This window comes from Apodemus sylvaticus, chromosome 6, assembly GCF_947179515.1.
Source record: "Apodemus sylvaticus chromosome 6, mApoSyl1.1, whole genome shotgun sequence".
Classification (NCBI taxonomy): domain Eukaryota; kingdom Metazoa; phylum Chordata; class Mammalia; order Rodentia; family Muridae; genus Apodemus; species Apodemus sylvaticus.
The window spans coordinates 53,382,617-53,390,003 of NC_067477.1; the positions used below are offsets into that span (position 1 = coordinate 53,382,617).

A 7,387-nucleotide genomic window follows, 5' to 3' on the forward strand; every position below is an offset into this window, starting at 1 on the left:
TCGATCTTGGAGGCTTTCATTGCTTTTTACCAGGAACCAGGGCCTTCAAAGTACATCCTCTCTGGGTGCCTCGGAGGTCGCAGCTGCTGAAGTGCACAGCCGGGGCTCACAATTCCGTCTTCTGATTAAATGCGAGTAGCTGAAGGCTAAACATTTCTAAAGATGCAGCTTGTATGCTTAAAGAGAAAGTCTGGGCGGAACAGGATGGACAGAAGTCTCTGGTTCTGGGAGTGGGAAGTCAGAGGTCCTGGCTCAGTTTTGCTTCCGTGATTTATAGGCCATGCACTTTGTCTTTCATTCTATATTTTTAAAAAGGCCATGTAAAATTGTTGCAAAGGGAATTGCTTGGTTGCTGGTTGGCCCAAGCAGGACTGCTCAAAGGCAGCTTAACTCGTGGGCACGCTTTTTCTTTCTTTCTGCATCTGTGATGGAGAGACTACCGCTCCACAGCTCTCCGGGAGAGGTCCCAACGGGCCAGGGGCTACTGAGACAAGATCTTCCCTTTTCTCTCTGTATCCCCTCTAAGCTGGACGGCACAGGTCTGCACTGAATTTCCATGCTCACAGTACAATACCCCTGCTCCCCTCCCGGGCCCGTGATACTTGACATGGTCCTTTCAAAATATCGAGGCTTAGATGAGATGTAGGTCAGGGGGCAAATTGTTCATAAGTCCCTGGTGTTCTGCGTGTCAGAACAAGACCTTCAGCTGACAATAGTTCGTTCAGGTTGCTACTGTTTACAGTCTGCTTTTTCTAGGAAAGCAGGAACAGCTGCTGCCTTTGTATTGTGTTTTGAGGAAAGGGGGTGTTGCACGAACGTTTTGGGGGAGATTAAACAAAAGTCTAGGTAGCATGGAGAGGGTACCAATGACAGAGCAGAGTCATGATTACATCCAGGTTTACCTCGGTGAATCAATGAGTTTATTGTCTTACTTAGAGATGCTTAGATGAGGGGTTACCTACAGGAGTGTCGGTGACCTCAAAGCCCATATGTCAACAAACAGACTCACCTAGTGCAGTTGCAGAGGCGGGGTCCCGTGTTTAGTTAATTTTCTACCTTTTATACAACTGTCTAGCATCTCACGAAACCACAAAACCACATGCAGCTAGAACAGAATCACATACAGCTGGGAGGGGGCCCAAGCACAGGAGGAGGCTGGACTCCGGGTCAGGGGTTTAAGGAGACCTCCTAGCTCTTTCTCTGCGATCTTCAGGGTTACCTTTGAGTCATCACAATTGCTCTGATTAAGGTGGTGACACCTGCTATGTTCAGAGGACATTATTCTAGTCAGGGAAACTCCTCGACCGAATCTCTAGAAAGATCCATTTATTTTCCCCCTTTGTAGGATTTTTCACTTGATAAAAGAATTACTTTTTCCAGGGAGCAAATAAAATTTCTCAAACTTTTGAGAGAGGTAAAAGACAAGCGGATATCTCCTGGTATTCCTGAGCACTTTAGCCTGAATTAGTTTGGCTTATAAGTCTTGAGTGGTAGCCAGCTGAGGGTAACGAGGAGAGAGGAATGTTTAGATTAGTGTGTGCACCGGTATATGTGTGTCTGGGGAGGGCAGCAGTGAGGGGAATCCCGGTACCTCCGTTGGGCAGGATGGAAGTTCCCGGGTAATGTCTTCTCAAGCAGTTTTCATCTAGTCCCCCACAAGGCCCACAGACCACTGCCATCTCTCTGCCCAACTTCACTATTGAGTCACGCGGCCAAGTAATTAGAGAGCGCCCCGTGGGACCCACTCCGTTCTGCCCCCCTCTCCTCGTACTTCAAAATGACCTTTAAAGTTGCTAATTGTGCTGTCTTCTTGTGGCTTTTAATCTTTTTGTCTTATTTATTTATTTAGTTGGTTGTAAATGAGTCCGATATTTTCTTGTTTTAAAGCCTTTTGGGGATGAGTGTAGAAAAAAAGAATCTCTCATTTAAGAAAGATTAAAGAATTAGTCTCTCCCCGGGGAATGTGTCCCCTAATTGGTTCTCCAATAAGGAGTGGTCAGCCCTGAAATCATATACACGCAATCAACAACACTAGACAGACTCAGCAGGTTATAGTTATATAGTTATTAGTCTACACTCACAATACATATACACATGTACCAACTGGAATCAGAAGTGAAGCCATCAATTTGAGAGGAAGCTGGGGGCACGGGAAGTATTGGAGGGAGGAAAGGGGGGGCGGGAATGTGATATAATTATATTTCAATTAAAATAAAAACGTTAAAAAAAGAAATATTTTTAAATCTGTGTCTTGGTGTGGCACTATGAGTCCAGGCTGTACTGAGAGATGTCAGGTGGCATTCACCATCATGGCTTTAAATTATTAAGTTATTAAAATGTTGGTAACCCAGAACTACACATTACATGTATGAGTGTTTTGCATGTATGTATGTCCACTCACCACATGTGCTCAGTGCCTATGAAGGCCAGAAAAAGGATGGCAGATCCTCTGGCTTTTGAGTTAGAGCAGTGGTGAGCTGCCATGTCTGTGCTGGGATTCGAACCCTCATTCTCTGGAAGAGCATCTCCTGCTTCTGACCGTTAAGCCGTCTCTCCAGTCTACCTTTTAGTCAGGTTGGAGTTTACTGCTACCGGAAGCTCCCAAGTGACCCACTGATGATTTTCTCCAGAAGCCACCTTGACCCTACAATTTAGTAATAGAAGCCATTAATATAAGGGCCTTCTGCCTGTTCCTGGTCTTTGGCCAGTAGAAGCCTGGGGTGGTGGCCTTGTCACCCACCTATCCTTGTTGAGCATTCCTATTTATTTAAGTCTCTCTCTCTCTCTCTCTCTCTCTCTCTCTCTCTCTCTCACACACACACACACACACACACACATACACACGAATCCTGGAGTGAACGCCCAGATAATCTGTCCCTTCCATATTTTTATAGAAGTTTTGTTTGAAGGCAACTTAATTCGGGCAGCATTATGGATATGTCACTACTACAAAGGCAGAGCTGAGGGTCACGCCTCAGATCCTGTTGTCTTAAAAGTCTGAACTATTTCCCATCTCTCTGACTTGCAGTATAAGTTCACTGGTCTTTTTATCTGGCCCTCAGCTCACTGTCAGGGCTGAGACAGTTACATGGAGATCCTTCTGTGAACACAGTACTTGACCTGGTCACAGAGCCTCTTGTCTTCCCGACTCTGGCTTCTTCCTTGGTCCCCCCTAGTCATCCAGCCATCCAGTTTCCTAGTAGCACCCCACTGCTGCCAAAGGTAGAAAAGAGCAATGGGGGTGGGAGCAGGCTCCTAAAAAGAATGAAAGAAACCCTCCGAGTCTTTCTGACATTAAAAAAAGCACACGAGAGCACATGCACATACACACACACACACACACACACACACACACACACACAGAGAAACCAAAAGCAAGCCACAATAAAACAATACAAAACAGCAAACCGGATTAGTGTCTCCTCATTTGCATGGAGCTGTCTGGGGTTCAGAGAGCCCATCTGGGATCCGTTTGAGCTAAAGTCCCATTTGTCACTGCCGTCAGGATGGGAAAATATATTTGAAACCTTTTCTGCTTTAAGGAAAATAGAAGGCTTCATTGCACTTGACACTGAGCTGAGACTTTGCCATGCTCTGAAAGATGTCAGTTCTGAGAAAGATGTGTGCAAAACGAGAGTCAGACGAAACAATTATCCTTGAAGAGGGGGGTTTGCATTGTGCTCTAACAGGATCCATTCTCCAGAAAGCCTGTAGGTCCCAGCAACAGGAACTGTGATTTGGTTAGTGTTGGGTGGTCTTTTTTTTTTTTTTTTTTTTGGATTTGGTTTTTCCGAGACAGGGTTTCTCTGTATAGCCCTGGCTGTCTTGGAACTCTATAGACCAGGCTGGCCTTGAACTCAGAAATCTGCCTGCCTCTGCCTCCCAGAGTGCTGGGATTATAGGTGAGCGCCACCACCACCCGGCTGTGTCAGGTGGTCTTAACAAACAGCCTGTACTTTACTAATCCACTTACTGGAGATATCTGTGTCAGGGATAACCTAAGATATCAGAGCTTGGTTGTGGTTCCTGTCATCTCATAGATGTGTCGCCCTTAGACTAATGACTTTATTAATTTCTTAGCTGAAAATGGTAACTCTTCTCTATTACAAAGAAAAGGACACACCTGAAACACAGCATGGCCCCTGGCACTCCTGGGCCACCAGCTTCCATCCAGAACAGCAGTGGACACAGAAGACACCTTGTTCCTCCCCCTCTTGTTTCTCTTGCACGGGAGGAAAGGTTGCTTTGGTTGTAGGATTATCTTTCAGCCTTTCTGCTTCATCATTTAAAGAAAGATCCTGTTTAGGGGTCTGTACTCTCATAATATAAAACACATTCAGGGGTTAGGTACCCAGATCAGAAGACAATGACTTGGCAATTACCGGTGGCTTAGGAGTCCCTGTCTCAGGGAAGAGGAGACCAGGATGCATCCCATTTCCCACGTGGTCTCACACGAGCTGCCAGCTTAGACTGTGCACTTAGACAAGGCACAGAGGGAACTAGCTTGCAGTTTACAGATGACTTGACTGTGTCTAAAGAAAAAGCAGTCTCTTCTCAGGCAAACCTTACATTCTTATGTGGTTGCTTCTCTAGGGTCCCTGCCATCACTTTCCTAGTTGCTCTGGTCCACTTGCTAACTTTTACTAAGACACAGAAAGGTCTGGGAAGAAAACCAAATGGGAAGGAAGGGAAGGCATAGAGGAATGTGGTATTAGGCAGGTAAGAAAATGACTGTGGTTACATAAACCTCTGGGTCAAAATGAAAGAGAAGGGGAGGGGACAGAGGGAGGGAGAGGGAGAAAGAGGGAGGGAGGGAGAGGGAGAAAGAGAGAGAGGGAGAGAGAGAACAGGAGGGAGAAGGAGGGAGAGAGGGAGAGACATAGAGACACAGAGAAAGAGAACCACTCGCAATTCTAATGGCAGCAAAGGGCCATTAGAATCCATGTAATAGGATGATAGTTCTAAGATGTTGTCTCAGAGGGGATTAGTACAGGCCTGTGAATCTTCAGGGAAATTCCAGAAACAGGCATTTTTTTATAGGTCATTTTGTTTCCCTCAATTAATTTTTACATGGAAAACGGTTGACTTTTTATTTTATTTTTTAACCTCTAGAATTTGAAATTAAGGGCACTGATGAAAGCAAGGAAATAGGTGTGTATGTGTCTGTGAAATGTGTCTTGGGAGGGTAGACTGGGAGAAGAGAGGAAAGAGCCACAAGGCAATATAAAACCAGGCATCAGAAAATGTAGGTCTAAGTTCAAATCCCAAGTTTGCGTTTTAAGAAGTTGCCCACTGGGCAGTAATGGTGCCCACCTTTAATCCCAGCAGTTGGGCAGAGGCACGAAGATCTGTGAGTTTGAGGCCAGCCTTATTTACTGAGTGAGCTTCAGGGTAGACAGAGCTACACAGAGAAACCCTGTCTCAAACAAAACCAAACACACAGAAAATCCCAAACAAACATAAAAACCAAAACCAACCAACCAAGCCCCGCAAACTGCAATAATCTTTGTGTCTGAATTGTGTCCCATACAACACCGGACGAATAGCTTGGCATGGTGCACACGCGCCCGTGGCTTCAGCACTTGAAAGACGGAAGTGGTCCAAAAAAATAATCAGGACTAATAACCAACACATACATTGTTCAGGATGCTGTGACCCGTTGAAACAAGACTCCTGAAATACTTTAGTGACGAAGATCTGACACATAATTCGCGTTCATCTTTTCTCAGCACACAGCAGAGAGCAGACGGGCTCAGATCTCATTCATACGGTAGATCAAGTAGAACTTTCCACTGGACACAAAGAAAGCAGCGTTCCTTATTTAGAAGAGATTCATACGAGGAATCGAGGAACCGGCGCTCTCCTGGGGGATGAACAGCCCGGAAGAAGCCGGCTGTACACAGCTAGAGCTGTAAAGGAGATTGGCCACCCTAGTGAGAAGAAAGCAAAGCGAGGGCTGACACGGTTGAGCCGAGTTTGGCGTGTTGAGACTCCCAAGGAGCTGTCTTTGCTTGTGAAATCCTTAGAGGCTCAGCTCTTTGGGAATCTGAAAGAAAATGTTAGGCAGCTCGCAGTCCAGGTCCCCTGAAGAGAGGGCGGGCTGAGCCTCTGCAGACCACTCCCATTTGATGCCCTTGTAGCTGGGACTCCTCTGTCTTTTAAAAGAATTTCATTTTGGGTTTTGTTTTTTTTGAGACCAGGTTTCTCCCTGTGACAGTCCTGGCTGTCCTGGAGCTCACTATGTAGACTAGGCTAGCCTCAAACTCAAGAGTCCTGCCTGCCTCTGTCTCTCAAGTGCTACATTAAGGGCGTGAGCCACCAGGCCTGGTGACCAGTCTGACTTTAAACCCTTAGGAAGGAGCATCCTTCTCAGGAAGGGTTTATAATCCACTGACTTTGTTGGTTATTCTATGTAGCTTGTGTCTTGTTTTTCTTCACTCACAGAAACGATTCCAGTTCAATTTTGGAGACGTAGACAGCACTGTGAATGTGCTCGCAGATAACTGTCTGGCCTGTGCATTTTTTTTTTTTTTTTTTTTTTGTGGTGTAGATTGTAGGCCTAGCGGAAGTGACTTGTGTTTCAGTTTGAAAACTGGAAACTTAACACACAAGGAGCACGGAAGGATTCTCTTCAAGAATTGTACAGCTGAAGAAATGGGAGTTCATTTTTTCTCACAGAAGTTTAGGAGTTGACAGCCTCTCAGCCTCTTTTCCTCCTATTTCCTCCTATTTCCTGGGCTCAGCTCAGTGTCACCAGGCTGGCCTCTCTGACAGTCACCTAGCCTTTTTATTTTTTTATTTTTTATTTTTTTTGCCGTTCTTTATTGCTTCTTGCATGCAAGACTAGTCACCTTAATTCCAAAAAGTTCCTCAACAAACCAGTTGGAAAAGAGAATTAAGTGCCAGCTACCCCCATCTTGATGAGGGGAGCAAAAGTTTTCCCAGGGGCTCCTACCAACTGCTGGCTCCTATCTGGCTGACCACATCTATGTTGTATGACTCCCTTAGCCTGTAGAAAAAGGTCAGTGAGAAAATAGGGGCAGGTGTCAAAAATAATTTCCACAGCAGTAGAGAGTGACTCTCACAGAGGTAAAGAATGGAAGGGGATGTGTCAGTATGTCATTTGTGACCGAGGTGATTAGCAGGGTAGGTGTCTTAGTCAGGGTTTCTATCCCTGCACAAACATCATGACCAAGAAGCAAGTTGGGGAGGAAAGGGTTTATTCAGCTTATACTTCCACTTTGCAGTTCATCACTAAAGGAAGTCAGGACTGGAACTCAAGCAGGTCAGGAAGCAGGAGCTGATGCAGAGGCCATGGAGGGATGTTTCTTACTGGCTTGCTTCCCCTGGCTTGCTCAGACTGCTCTCTTACAGAACCCAAGAGCAC

At 45.6% G+C, this 7,387-nt stretch overlaps 1 pseudogene; it reads left to right on the forward strand.

Moving 5' to 3' along the window:
- LOC127687912 (40S ribosomal protein S8-like) overlaps nt 1-6,088 on the forward strand; it is a 72,454-nt pseudogene extending 66,366 nt beyond the window's left edge.
- Nucleotides 6,089-7,387: the final 1,299 nt, after the last annotated feature.